At 36.0% G+C, this 16,184-nt stretch overlaps 1 long non-coding RNA gene across 1 annotated transcript in view; it reads right to left on the bottom strand.

Moving 5' to 3' along the window:
• LOC108365717 (uncharacterized) overlaps positions 1–8,157 on the bottom strand; it is a 16,343-nt gene extending 8,186 nt beyond the window's left edge. Inside the window, exon 1 of the long non-coding RNA XR_001847992.1 lies at positions 8,077–8,157. This is a non-coding gene — a long non-coding RNA (uncharacterized LOC108365717). The remainder of the gene's footprint in view (positions 1–8,076) is intronic.
• Positions 8,158–16,184: the final 8,027 nt, after the last annotated feature.

The raw sequence follows: 16,184 nt of genomic DNA, 5'->3' as shown, positions 1-16,184 counted from the left end.
TATGCTGTACCATGGCCAACAACTGTGCCAAGTTTGGAAGAAATTGGTGCAACAGTTACCAAGACATCCACATGTAACCATAAGTGGGCGTGGCTACGCCCATTTTCCAAAAATTTATAATATTATTATTTTTCGTTTGAAAATTATTGTAAATATAAATTTTGAGTGAATTATCTTCAGTAGTTACTAAAATATCGCAGTTTTCGTATTTCTGGAAATTACCGTTATATGGGAAGTGGGCGTGGTTACAGTCCCATTTTCAATACCAACCTACCTTGGATTAACAGAAACCTACATACCAAATTTCGTTGAGATATCTTAATTTTTGCTCGATTTATCGTGTACACGGACGGACGGACAGACGGAAGGACAGACGGACGGACAGACAAACATGGCTTAATCGATTGCTCTATTGATTCTGAGCATTTATGTATACATTTGTCTATATCTATCTCGATTCGTTTTGGCTGTTACAGACAACCGTTATGTGAACAAAATTAATATACCCTGGTGCACAAGTGCGCTCGGGTATAATATTTAATAAGTTAAATGAATTATTCAATGGAGGTGGTTTTGAAATCTCTTTAGTTCTGACCTTTATTAGGGGGTATGTCACCTGTTTGAGCAATCAAACTCAATTTAGTTCATCAGTTTATTGAAATACATATGTTTTTTTAGTTTGGAAATGCTTCTGAAAAGGATTTCCTCCTGTTTAAAAAGTCTAGATTAGTTAACTTATACTATGTACAAAAGTTTTGTGAAATATTAAGATATGGGTGTCAATCGAAATAGATTTATGAAAGCTTTAGCTTGAAAGTATCCTTGATTAGTCTGGCCACCTTTTCGAAAAGTCATATCACACTACACTAAGTTTATTTTATACGAAAAGGTATTTTTTGAAAAGGTCATTAGATATGCAACGTTCTTTCGAATTTCAAAATTGAGAGGTCAAATTAAAGACCCATTGCCTAAAGTTCCAGGTTAGCCAACATTTTCTAAGAAATTTATAGTACTTTTTAAAAAAAAATCTGAAAAAACATAGTACATTTCAAATATATAGATATAGTAATTTTTTTTAAGAAAAAGTAAAAATGCTTAATCACAATCAATATTTAAATTAATATAAATCAAAAGTTCATTTTTTATTAGTGCGCTAGTCGCTTTATTTCTCTCATCTCACCATTCACTATCTTAATAGAAAAAACTCTTTCTGTGAATAGCGAGCATAAGCGAAATAATTTTAAGTAAATTTGGTAAATCTTTTTTTTTTGGTTCTGAAAATTTGTAGTTAACTGTCGATTCTTAGTTAACTCCGCACTGTGAATTCGGCCCTAAGTATTTTTAAAAATGTTCCCATTTTTGATCTGTGGACCCTTTTTTTTAAGGTGTTTTTTTTTTTAATATTGTTATTTTAGTATAAATGACATCCATTTTAAAACATTTCTTTCTTGAATACATCTGAAATATATTTATATTTACAACTGACGGAATATAGTATTTTAGCATACAACAGTATATAGTACGCAGACCCAAAAAATAGTACAAAAGTATATATTATAGTACGGTTGGCAACCCTATATAGATGTGTGATAAAGTTTTATTTTTTAATTAAGCACTTTTTCCGGTATAGGGTGATTTAAAATTTGTTGAAATTGAAAACCTCATTATACGAGACATCTCTTCCCTCAGAAACGTCTGCACGGTTTTAGGTAAAATATGCACTCGGATTGCTTATATTTTGCTCTAACATTTGGAATATTTTCTAGGTATTTTGAATTAAATTTTGGGCGTCTTAATGCCATGCGGGTTCACTAGTATCTATATATAATATTCGAAGGCATTTTTTGTAAATTAAAGCACTGGGCTTGTAAATGTGTATGAAGGTTTTATATGTTGAAGTTGGAAGTGTTTTTAGCGGTGCAGGGGGATTTCAAATTTGATGAAATGAAATACCGATATCATGCGGGACCTCCATTCCCTCAGAAACAGCTGGATTTATTTAGCTGAAACTCTTAAAATATTTTTTTTTGGTTTTTGAATAAATTTAAATTCAATGTTGTCGTTTTAACGCCATGAGGGTTCACTAGTTATTTATAACTATAATTTATAAGAAAAATTATATGAAGGTTTTGTAAAAGTTCTCGCGTAAGCAGTGATGGAGGTTTCTTTCTGTCTGCAGTTTTATACCCAGTAAAATTTTAGTCAATAAAGTGCAAGTTTCAATTTTCTAAAAATTGTGTTGCCATATTTTTTTCTTGCTACGGAATACCGTTTGCAAAAAAAATTTACAAAATCAACGCTAGTTTTATAAATTGCACTTGTTAAACAAAGGAACCTCCAAAGCCGTCACCAAAGAAAAAATTTTAAAAATCATTTATTATTTAATACCACAAAAAGAAAATGCATGCCAAAATCCAGCTGTTTCTTAATTATTCGCACGGCATTGAGATACTATTCAAGTACAATCGGCAGCTATTTTTTGATGTTATTTTAATTTTTTATATCCACAATTTCGTCCCACTGTATGTAGCATCAACAACTTCTCGTACGCTGATGGTTGTTACTTCCTGCGCTCTAAACCTACTTTCCCTTATTTACAACAAGTGCGTCTATCATTATGTGTTACTGCACTTTCTATTACTTTGTCTGCATCTTAGTTTAAGCAGACAACTGTTTCTCCAGTTTCTTCCTCAAATTCATTGGATCAGTTTCTTCGCTTTCGTGTATACCTATGTATGCACATAGAACACTTTAAGTATTGTAGTTTAGGAACTTTATGTCGCTTCGTTGTCATACATAAGTTTGTTTTTAACTCTGTTATATCCGCTTGTGCTGTTTAATCCCTGCTATGGTTTCCACTTTCGCTGAGCAATGCAATTTTCTTTTACGATCCTTTAATTTTTTTATTCGCGTCCACCGAAACTCGTGCGAAAATTTATTTAATCTACTTAAGAACTCATAAACTTATAACTATGACGGAAAATATTTTATTTAAGACGTTTTCATCCGCAAAGCGCGCTTGATTCAATTAATTGGTGATAGAGTAAGTTAAAGATGAATTTGCATGGATTCAAGCGATTAGCTAAAGAAAGTGATGAGGAGATTTAAGAGGTTTCACGCATCATTTATGTTTCTATAAACTGTAATTCGTATAGTTGTTGGAATGACACATTTTTAAATAACTGCTGGATATTTTTATGAACTAGGTAGGCAGTGATCAGGCTTACTTCGTCAGTAAACAAAACAGAAGTGCCTTTCAATGCAAGTTCTAATAGCGGTCGTCGGTGGGCAAACACTGTCAGACCTCCCACTCGGAGGTCTGTCATGAACTAACTCAAACTAATGGGCAGGGAACGGATTTAATGGAAATTGTTGTTTTTCTGCTAAAGAGACAGAGTATATTCAATTAAGAATGTCCACGATTTAGCTTTCTCTGATTTCATATATACACATTAGATGTTGCCTTTTTTGCCTTCTCTACATTTAAGAAAGTTATTATAGCGACGAAAGAGCCCTTATTCCTGATAATATGAAAGTTTCAAACGTTCCATATTTAAATTCCACTTGTATCAACTCGCGTCTAGCGCACGTTTAGTACATTCAATGCTTTTCTTCGCTGTCAAAGCTACCAGCTTTGGAATTAAATCATCAAGGTATGTTCCTTTACACTTAGAATAATTTTCGTACAAAATTCCAGAAAATTAAAAAAAAAAATATATGCAAAATAACATTTTCAGATTTATTTTTAAGTTACTCCGAAATAATTTTTGTATTTCAAAGGAATATTATTATCATTATATCATATATAAATATGTATATATACAATTATTATTATATATGTTGTATTCAAAGTTCCTTTAAAATTTGTAAAAATGGGCTTCTCAGCCAGCTATATGATAAATATAAATAAGGAACCATAGAATAATTTCTATTAGACTTTGAATTACTTATATTTTTTTTAATTACGAAATCAAATTTTTGTTCATAAAAGTGTGTAGCAGTTTGTTTGAATTCATTTAAAACGGGAACATACCTACCTTTTTGTCAGAAGCCTAGAAAACGCATTCAAATAAAACATTTGCCTATTTGAAACTTTGGGGCGCTTAAAGAAAGTGAAGAAAAGCTGTCATTTCGCCAGCCTTCATACGTTTTAATATATGTATTCCGAATAACTTTTGACAGTTCTCAAAGCGAAGCAAGCAAAGCAAGCCTGCACTGGGCCAGTACCTTAAGAATTAAAAGTAATCAATATGAAATTCTAACAGCCAATGTAATCAGGTTTAAATTTCTTTATATTTCATAGCTACGAAATTAATATCAATGTATATATATCTAAGTAGAATAATGACTACAATATAAGGTAGGGTAATTTTATGAAAAAAACGAGTAAACTTTCTTTTTGACTAGTAGAAATTTGAACCTTACTTACTACTACTAAGGAAAAATACGCTTTTTCCAACGTAAGCTTTTATGTAAGCTACTTAGGTATTTAACAAAGTGGTTATACACTATTTTCAAATTATATGCAACAGTCCAAAGTTTTACTACAGCACCAAATTTGATATTGGAAGTGGCGAAAAAAAAACGTTACCGGTGTAATGCATACTTGCTGCATACGAAAAACAAAGTTAGTACAGCCAGAAGATATAAAGAAATTAAAAAGAAAAATTTATCAGACTCACATATATACATACATACATGCAGACGTATGTAAGTATAAACACATTATTTCATAGATACTGCTCGTTTTCACTTCTGTTGGCTTTTGTGATTTTGCTATTTTCGATATTTTGCACAGAAAATTTTTGGAGCAAAGCAATTCTCCTTTACAAGCAAAGTATTTCTCAACTGACACTCGAGTTTTATGAATTTCCTTCTACCTTGAGTGAAGTATCCTTTTCATAACAGAAGCAGAACATCCTATGCTCGGAAAAACCATTCCAGAAAGGTGTAGCTTATGAAATTCTTTCTGGCAAATTTCCCAAAATATTGAATAGCTGAAAGTAAAAACAAATCAACTATAGGTGCATAAGGAAAAAATAAACAATAACTCATGCAAATAAAAAGAGGTATGCTACTAGATTCGTCGTGGTCTTCCTCCCCAATAATTCCGTTTCCTTAATTTGAAAGGATAGCACACAATTGAAGCATTGCATTTCTGTAAAGTCAAGCAAAATAATTACATATTTTAGCAAACTGTTACGGAAATGTAAATTTCAGGAAATCTATTTCAAAGTTTTTTATTTCCAATAGCTAGTTACTTTATATTCATGCATCAAAAGAAGAGGGCACGCTGCATATTTTATTTAGGTGTTTTTTTAAGAATATTTTTTTAAAGAATAGCTACAAGCACCAGTTGAAAAATACATCCTTTTGGTGAAAAGCTAACTACTTAACTTTTCAAATTAACAAATAGTGAACATAAAAATATGCCTTTGCATACTAAGCTATATTAAGTTTAACCAGCATGTATACTCGTAGTTAGCTACAGCTGCACTCCCAGTCATTAGATTAGCACACCTTTTTGATATTTATTACATTTTTATAAAAATCTAGCACACTATACGCATAAATCTGATTTTAAATTAATGAACTGCAGTACATAGAATTGTACCCACTCTTCAGCGTCTTAAATTCTAACGAACATTCAGTACAAGCACATTTTTTTAGATACATTTGGAGGTGCCAGGTAATAAGGTCAGGGTGGGAAATAAAGTCAATTGACTTTATTACCTTTTCAAAAGCGAAATGAAGTCAACAAAAATTTGGAAATGAAGTCATTGACGCTATTTCCTCATTCAAATAGAAATAGCGTCAACAATGCTTAAAGTATGTATGTATTCATAGGAAAAAATGTTGTTCTTACAATAAACATTGCCCCGTAAGTGTTGTTTTTTAATAGATGAAAAAGGTTATAGCCAAATCCTCAGTGTTGTGATATTAATCCACACACAATCATGAACTCCCACCAATTGATTTTATTAAAAAAATTTAAATTACGAATATGTAAAAACGCACAGCTGGAGTACGATAAATATTTGAAGAAAGAGTGTAGAAATGATCCATAACTTGCAAAACATGTTTCGTTTCCACAAAAATAAAGCGAACACTATTAAATTGAAGAAACAGTCCATGTCCAAAACCCCGGAGAAACACTGAAAGATTTCTGTGTTTTAAATTAGCATATTTTGAACGAATTCTGAATGTCTAAGGTTGAAAAGAAACCAACCTTTCTATAAGGAAAGAATTTTCTTACACTGTATTCATTTCTCCGCCTGCAATTTGTGACGACATCATTTAAAAGCAGCTAAGGAGAATGACGACACTATTTATTAGATGGCACATTCAACTAGCCAATGTGCCAAAATGCGGGTATAAACAATTATTGATTATTTAATATCGGAACCGAGATCATATAAGTTAATTGATTGGTTCTCACACACCCTTGAAACACAAATTATATGTTTTTTTTACTGCAGACAAGTTGACATGACGGACTCGACCTCCATACCTATGGGGGCATCCTCCACTTTCATATTTTCGCCCACCAGCGCAACCAGGCTCGTCATCCCCTCTGGAGTCGTCTGGTAGACCTTCATGACTACCTTCTCGAAGCCATAGTCCCTGTCTTTCGGCGAGAGGCTTACGAGACTCCGAGTTCAGCAACATTAACGCTTGCCGAAAGTCACCGTCGGAGCTCTCAAACCGGATTGCCTTCCAGTTCTGCGCTGGAAGGTCCGGGTTGCAGTAGCGGAAGACATCTTCCACCTCTCTCAGCGAGGAAGGTGCCGAGGGAAGCCAGACCCGAGCACGCGGACGCAACGGAAGGTCCCCCTTGTCCACAGCCTCGAGTTTGGCTCCCACCCAAACCTTCACGACCAAGGCTATGCCGCCTTGTAAAGCGCGGCCGACCGCTCATCGGCACACACCACCTTCTTGATCATCCCCTGATGCCAACCAGCACTCTCGCACCGCGGCGGTGGCCCCGGGTTTTCTCTGACCACCCTCATAAACACCCCTAATAAGGCCGAAGACACCTTCCTCCACTCCTCCCTGGCGATGGCCCGATCCAAAACACCCGCTAGAGCCCGCCTGTTTAGCGATCTCGCTAAAGAGCTTAGCCGTCCCTCCCGCTCTGGGCTTCTTGGAGAGGGGGGTTTCCCCCTCCTTCCCCCGATCCAAAACCCCCGCTAGAGCCCGCCTGTTTAGCGATCTCGCTAAAGAGCTTAGCCGTCCCTCCCGCTCTGGGCTTCTTGGAGAGGGGGGTTTCCCCCTCCTGCGATCTCTGCCGATTGACAGGGTCAATACGGGATGCGCTCGCAACCCCAGAATCACCCTCACCACAGCCCTCCTGGCCGCCGCTTAGCACCCCCCTGGCCAACTCTAGCGTCGCGCGTGCTGCTCAGATAGCTGCGCAGCACCCACCTCGCCGTAATGCTCCAGCATCTTGGTGGCCATGCGACGGTCATCACATGCTTTCTTGGCCGGCCCAGCATGCCGTTTAGGCCTAACGGAGGGATTCCTCCCACATTTAGCCGCAAGTCCTTGGCTGGTGCCGGCCACATTGTCCAGTGCCCTCACGTTCATAGCCGCAGACGATTTCGTCTGCGACCCTGCCTCCGTCCTATATGCAGGCGAATTCGCCCGCGTCCCTAACCCCGAGACTAGGTGCGGTGGGTTCCCACCGGCACCAGCAGAGACGAGTGCAGACGACCCCTTGCTGCACCCTGCTGCAGCAGCTGCCCCACCCAGCCCACGAACCGATTCCGCCTCGTTTAAAGAGGAGCAGAAGAGAGGGATCGGCTTCGAATTCCCTCCACCACCCGAATTTTTGGTATTAGGGTTTTGTTTTAAATTTTGTTTTGGTTTTGGTTATGGTTTTGTTTTTGTTTGTTTTTGTTCATCTTGTTCGTACGACCACCTACCCGACGAAGCGGGCGCGGTGGTCTAGGTCGTAATAGGAGAATTCAAACGGTCCACTACGGCAGTTCCCCATGCCGCAGCAAGGCCACCGTTACTCCCTGAGGCGGCCCGGTGTCAGGAAAGCGCCGTTAAAATACAGCCGGTCTGGTAAACCCCCTGGCTGCAAACCTTCCAATGGGCACGGTGTCGCTTAACACCCTGGATTAGGGGGTCGCCAGTTCTTGGTCATCGCTCACAAGCAGCCCGAACCATAGGAAATGGAGTGCATTCGCACAGTACCCGGAGGTAGAGACACGATTACACTACCACCTGATGATAAGGTCTGATTGTGATTCGACTAAGCCCCCGCCTGCCCTAGCGGAGGTAACATAAGTTAGCACAAAAAAAGTTATATACCGTTTAAATGAGAGCAAAAGGCGGGCCACGTTTATATTTTTAATTTTTAGTTGTTTACATACAATAATTAAAAATAATTTTTTAACAAAGGCCCAATTTCGAACATCGAGGGCCCATACCTCGAGTTCGGAAGCTAACTTTGAAAAATCGAGAAATTCCTGTTTTACTTATGAGTTAATCTCTTCGGTTTGGTTCAATACCCAGAAAAAAGTTCGTTTTGCCGTATAGTGTTCTCGAATAATGTAAATGAGGTACGCTTTTAAAGTCTTTTAAATATTATTACCATTTTTCTAGCCTATGAATAATTGCTTAATTTTACCTTTTTACGCGCGATGTATCGATGGAGAGCTGGAGAAAGCTCTAATGTGAACAAAATTTAAAAAATAATTTATTGAATTACAGATTTCGTTTAAGAGGAATAGGAAGCTCCCTTACTTGTTTCAATTAAACTTTTAAAAATCAATTGGATTTTGTAGCCACTTGAAACTGTAAAATCGTATATCCTCCCTGTAAGCTGTAAAACGAGGCTCCGCGGTGCTCCCTGAATAGACATAAGTTCCGCTTAATATGCATACTTACTATTACATTCACTATAATAAAAGTAGATAATAAACTAATTTGGGAAAAAATTATATTCTCTTCGAATTAAGGTACCTACAATTTTCCTTTCAAAAGCATTCTAGCATGTCCGTCCTCAATTATCTTTCATAACTTCTAATATAATTAAGTGATTAAGAACTATTTATAACGATATTACATGCACTCGAAGGCTATTATCTTTTGTTCTCTACCTGATTGAATTAGACTTAATAAACCAACAAACCAACATCCAACAGTCGAAGGCCGACAACCAACAAACTTAAAATCTTACTCGACATAATCCTTAAACACATTTCCAATTAACATCTTAATTGCTGTGATAGATTCTGCCCACTTATTTACTTACACATTTACTTAAAAACGTTCACGTACTTACATACATACATACTTCAGAAGGCTTGTGTTGCAGGATATTGCTAAGATACAAGTTTATACAAGTAGTTGCCCTTGCGACCGTGGCGGGATAGTAGGAAGTAAGTGTGAAGCTAGGTGGCGAGTCGTGCTGGACTGAAACTGATTGCCATCGCCTTGGGTTACTTGTGCTCTGTTGTGGTTCAATTACCTGGCATAATATAACATACATAATATAAATTTTAATGAAATGTTGGTATACATAAAAGGAAATGATTGATATTCACATCGTTTATTATAAGCCGCATAAAGAGAATACTTGCTTGTTAACTCGTATGAAGACAATTTCGCCACACTGTCTGTAAGTGGGCCCTTCAGCGCATAAGTACTTAATATTCTGCAATTGGCAAAGGTTCAAAAATGCTGATGGAGCCAATGGTGTGAGAAAAGTTGCCAAAGATAATGAAGCGCTAAGTGGTAAATTAGTTCTGTTAATTCATATCCACTCGACTGAAAGCGTGTATGCTCTTTGCTTGGGTTTATTAAGCGCCGAATACGAATATGTGTTCCTTTTAGTATATAGATTTATATGTACTTACTAGGTCCTAGCAAATGTTTTGTTACATGATATTTGGTTAATAAAATGAAAACGGGTGAATATTTTACAGAACATTACACAGGCCAACAAAAATGGGAAACAATTTTGTAACCTAAAATGTTAAAGCTGTTTTAGATAGACTTTTTCATGCTGATTACGAATCCGTAAGTACAAAGTTATTATCAAATTATCATTATTACAAATTATCAAAAAACCGCGTTTTTGCAATATTTGAAAAGCTCTAGCAAAAAACCAAAAGGCGATAGAACCTTACACTTTGGTTTAAATTAAAGCCAGAATTCTTATCCCTGAAAATACCATTCAAGCAAATTGACTGATAGTCATTTATTGAACAATAACAAAATACTGATGTATAGTACTATTGAAAGAAAGAAAATTGTGCTGTAAGTGACTATAAGTGACCACCAAGCCAAGATGCACGAATGGTATTTTCAGGGATAGTAGTCGAGAGTTCTGGCTTTAATTTTAGCCAAAGTGTAAGGTTCCATAACCTTTAGTGTGTTTGCTAGATCTTCTCAAATATTGCAATAAATGCGATTTTTTGACCACGTTTTTCTCAACATCTGGACGTGATGGATTCGTAATCAGCATGAAAAAGTCTATCAAAAACAGCTTTAACATTTTGGGTTACAAAATTCTTTCCCATTTTTGTTGGCCTGTGTTATTTTTCTATTTGTTAGGTGTTCTAGCACCATATTCGAAAGAGCCTCCATTTGTCTTCCAGCAGCTACGAAGTCGGCTTAGCTTAGAGTGACCAGATGAGTCGAAGGAAAACTCAAGAAGCTAGCAATTGAAAGACTACCGATAAGGACTTAGCATTATGCTGTTCGCCTTTTAGCAGTACGTTTTTTTAATTAAATTAAATTAAAAAATTTTTATAATTCTTTTTAAAACCATATAAACTAATAAATAAAAGAAAATTAAGTACAAAAAGTAAAGAAAAAATAAATAAAAATATTTCTACAAATTAAATGATATTGGAGAATATAATACTTTTCCCATCCAAAACAATAAAATGTAAAAATTAAAAAAAGGCGTGAGTACTAAGTACTCATGATATTTGATGTGTAAACATATGCGAACGGCAAAGCATAAAAGTACGTTTACATATTCGTCGCCTGGGTAAAAGATTGATGTAAGCGACATTTTGACGATTTTTAGTTCTAGATGCAGTTATATATTTTGATATAAGGTCTTTCGATTGGTGTTATCAGTTTTTATATATCTCCTTTAGTTTCCCAGATACTGACTATAATTTTTTTGATAATTTGGTAAAATGTAGTTAGTGATGCAGTCATATTAAACTAATCAATATCTTAGAAATGGTGTTTACAACAAAATTTTATTAAAGAAAATCCTTCATAAACTCAAAACTAATTAACAATAAACATTATAAATTAATTAATTTAAGAGTGAACTCGTAACGTTTTCAGAGACCTTGGAGAAAATCTATTTTCGCATTTTTGAGAAATTGTATTTNAGTTAGTGATGCAGTCATATTAAACTAATCAATATCTTAGAAATGGTGTTTACAACAAAATTTTATTAAAGAAAATCCTTCATAAACTCAAAACTAATTAACAATAAACATTATAAATTAATTAATTTAAGAGTGAACTCGTAACGTTTTCAGAGACCTTGGAGAAAATCTATTTTCGCATTTTTGAGAAATTGTATTTCAAACTTCAATCGCGATTTCCCGCAACCTACCGAAATTAACATACGACAATCTTTTACCCAGGCGACGATATAAATATAATCGCAATCAAACTCGTTAGCTGTCAAATTGGTTTACTTGTTATTCATACAACTCGAAGAAAAGTTAAACTTCTTCTCTGCTTTATTATGCTATTTAAATATATTTTAACTGAATATTTTATTAAAAGTACCTTTACAAACCTCTTATCCTTACTAGCGTCAATTTTTGTTTACTTTTACATTCCTCCTCTTCTTCGCAAGTATAATCGATAAAATTAGGTTGGACACCAAAAAGTTATCAGTTTAATCTGGGATAATTTTATAATTATAATTTTGTATGGCTAATCTAATCTAATTACATATTAGAGAGTTAAGCTCGAAAATGTGGATAATCTTTTTATATGTAAAGCTATTCTTAGGCGATTCAGTTACATACATACACATGAAGGTTAGGTTAGAAATTAAACATTAATTTCACTTAATTTTATTCACTTTGCTGATTTAATTTGTTTTTATTCATTTTCATTTTTAATTCATTTAATACATGACATTATCGGTATGTTTGATAAAATATGATACTTGTATATACTTGTGACTCAAGGGCGTTAAAATATCTTGAAAACACCGCATCAATTACTATTCTTGAGCATTTCTATTTGTAAATGTTCCTAAATTTAGTTTTTCTTTTCGGAATATAATCTGTGGTTCAAGTAACTGAGAGCGATTTTTGGAGAGTTGTGTAGAAATTGAAGATGCAGATTTTACCCGATGGTTTTTTGTTTCGTACTTTTTGCTGTTACTCACTCTTTACTCTCACTTCAGAGTGTGATTTTGCTGTTTGACTTTTTCCAGGATTTAGCACGAAAAGTATTGGATCAGAGCTATTATATCATCCATACATATGTATATTATACATACATATATGCATGTATGTTCATCAGTTATCAACGGTCCCAGTTAAAATGATTTCAGTATTTTTTTTAATTTTTTCTTTTTGCTTTTTTATCAAAATAGACTACTAAACCTATGCCTAAATCCATCTACGAATATCAAAACCATTTGCACCAAATGAGTTCATACATATATATGTATGTACATACAAACTCATGCATGTGCGGGTTTGCGTAATCGGTAGTAATAAACAATCGCACCGCATTTCCTGTTACTATTCATATGCCTAAATGTATGCAACCATTTACAATAGCAAGTAAACACAGCGCGGTTCTAATGAAATTAAAATTTTATGCTGAATTACACATGCTAAGCCGTTCGAAATTTTCTGCTGGGCTATGCGTTACAGCTTCGCAAACTTTACCCCTACCGATACCACAGATGTATACACATCAAAAGTAAATAAATTACAAAAGAAAAACAAAATAAAAAAAAGAAGATATAAAAAAAAGTTTCTCTAAATTAAATGGAATTAAATTAAAAAATAAAAACAAAATTTAAATTAAAAATAAAGAAAAACTCTGCTGCCCGAGGACTCGAACTTTGACCTCTCGAATGATGCGCCTTTTCTTTGCTCACTCGGTCACTACACCAGTTGGAGCGACGCGAGCTAAATTATATACAAGTGTTTTCTCTCAAAATAGCTTTCCGCCACGAGTGGTGAAAGAGAGAGCTATTTTTCTAAGACTTTTGTGCAAGAATAACAAAAGTCTTTTGAACTGGCTTGCCGCGGGTCTTTTATTTGTCTTGCGAAAGACTTGTTACTATCCACAATTGTTACAGAGCTATTACTGAGTTGCCCTTTTAGGCTTGCTTATTCTCTGATGTTGAAAAATATTAACTCATAGATGAGAATTTCTACTACCCAGTCATCAGGGCAGTTCTGGCTCAGACAGTAGTAGTGTTTTCGTATTCCCAGCAAAAAATATCCAGTAACTTGCCAGTAACCAAATTTCGGAGAGTAAGCCAATATTTACTCCCAATTAGAGAAATTTGCAAGAAAGTACGAAAACGCAAAACCAGTAAGAAGTTGCAAATTTTATGAACAGCTGATTAATTTGTTATTTTCCGACGCAATTTTCTAAAAAAAATAGTATTTCCCATCTTAATATATATTTAAATAGGTTTATTTTGTCAATTGCAACTCTAAAAGCACAACAAATAACTCTTTGGAAATGTGAATTGCATTAAGCATCATGCCATCAGCTGTTTTTCTTACTAGCAAATAGTTGCTAGTAAAAATTTATCCAGTAAAAATCTAGTAAAACTTGCAAGTTCAGCTGCCATTTTTGTTCTCTCAAAAACCAGTACAACTTGTACTGGATTTTACTGAATAGTGCGTACGCGAACAGGGCTAGTAATAGTCTTTCGTTACTCTAGCACAAAAGTCTTAGAAAAAAAGCTCCCTCATTCCCCACTCGTGATGAAAAGCAGTGTTGCCATCTTTTGAAAAGCACCAAAAACTTGGAGAAAAAGCGTTTTACCACACTAGAAGCACCAATATTTTTTTTAATCAAGGCATGCTTTTTTCATAACATAATACCGAAGTACTGCACTGCCGTGCGCGACTGCAGTTCAGACGTGTTTTTCTTCGCTCCGCGCTTATCTGGCTTTTTTAAGCGTTCTTTGTGAATCTTAATTCGCTTTGTTAGTGCGAAACTCATAATATACTGAGATAGTGACTCTTAATAATGTGAATTTCACTGAATCAATATTTATTAAATGTAAAAATATTCATACAATGCCTTGTCTTTGTGGTCAAAAAGTTGATCGTACACAATCTAAAGTGCAGTGTGCCGGGTGTAAAAACTTATTTCACCTCAAATGTGTTGGTATTTTCCAGGCCGATCTGGACTTCTTACTCTCATCTAATAAGCCGTTTCTTTGCAAAAACTGTATGGATGACCGTCGTTCATCTCTCCGCTGCCCTTCCACACCCGTTGGTTCGGGTGGGAGCACTAGTGCTAAAGAAGCTCTTAATTCAGACTCTCTAAGAGATGTTTCAAGTGATATCGCTACTGAGCATGACTTTCAATTGAAATCTACACTGCTAACTGTGGTTAAAGAACTTTCTGCTCTCAGGGCAGAAAATGCTCATATCTTGTGTTTGCTAGGTGCTTTGCATGAAGACAAAATGCAGCTAATAAAGAAAAGTGATGATTTGCATGTAGAAGTTCGTGTTTTGCAAACTAAGCTAAGCGACAGGGATGCCGACGTATCGTCGTTGACTGCAGAGATAAAAAGCCTTCGCGGCATTGTTGACAACTTTACTGGCCTCAATGCAAACCGCGGTATTGCTGTTAACAAATGTAAGGAGATGATTGACAATGAAAATCAATCTCTTTTACGCTCTTCTCCATCATACCCAGCCGCCGGCTCTCTGCATGGGACTAATGTTACTGCTGCTCATGCTGAACAGTGTTTACCTACACCAACGGAAACTCCCTCATCTGCTCCGTCTACTATGTGCACGGTATCGAATGCTGGTCTGCCCCCCAATGGGTCTGCTAAGCGCATGGCGCTCAATACCAATGTTAGCTATGCTGCTGCTGCTGCTGCTGCTGCTGCCGGTACTAACTCAATTAAAGCTAATGTTAACAGCTCTGTTATCACTGCTGCTGGCGCTGTTGTTGATGCCGACGTGGATGTTAATTCTTTGAATGTTGATATTGAATTTGTGCCTGATGCTGGTTCAGAGCCTGCGGTTTTTTCTGGCTCGAATGGTTGGAAAACTGTGCCTCATAAGACGAAAACACCGAAACGTCAACAGGTTGTGGTTGGTCGAAATAAAAACGCTGACCTCGACATTATCGTAAAAATGAAGTGGGTACATGTATCCGCTTTTAAGCCGTCCGTTTCTACTGATAAAATCATCGAGTATGTATCTAAACAGTCCGGTATCGACATTAAACATTTTGCATGCCACAAGCTTATTAAGAAAGACGAACCTTTAGACAAGCTTCGAAGCATAAATTGCAAATTTGGAGTTTCGTATGCATATTATGAAGATATCTTGAAGGCTTCTGTTTGGCCTTCTGGTATAAATGTCCGACCATTCCGCTTTTTTCAAAGGGAAGCCCCTTCGGAAGCGCACAAGTAGTTTGAATTCTGGCAACTGCAGCTCAGCCCCTAAGGGTCTTCATATTTATTTTCAAAATATGTCTGGAATGCGGACTAAAACCAAAGAGATATTTTTATCAACGTCCCGCGTTGACTTTGATGTCTATGTTTTTGTGGAAACATGGCTGAATGCTGACTTTCATGACGAAGAGTATTTTAATCCAAGTTTATTTAATGTATTCAGGAAGGATAGAGATCCGGTGAAGACTGGCCACTCCAAAGGTGGTGGCGTCCTAATCGCCTTAAAGCGCTGTATCCGCTCGTCGTTACATCAATTAGGGAATCTAGATACTCTCATAGACCAAATTTGTGTTTGTGTCCATGGATCGCTTGGAAAATTATTCATTTGCACATCCTATATCCCGCCTAATAGTACGGACTATCTATACAGCTGTCATGTTGACAATATCGTCGATCTTTGTGAGCAGAATCCTGACTCTTCGTTTTGCATTCTTGGCGATTTCAATCTTGCAGATATAGTCTGGTCCGACCTACAAAGAAATGGTTTCCTGACTCCAACACATGT

Source organism: Rhagoletis zephyria, unplaced genomic scaffold (assembly GCF_001687245.7).
Source record: "Rhagoletis zephyria isolate East Lansing unplaced genomic scaffold, Rhagoletis_zephyria_1.1 Rzeph_scaffold_01973, whole genome shotgun sequence".
Taxonomy (NCBI): Eukaryota; Metazoa; Arthropoda; class Insecta; order Diptera; family Tephritidae; genus Rhagoletis; species Rhagoletis zephyria.
This window is presented reverse-complemented; position numbering and strand designations above follow the sequence as displayed.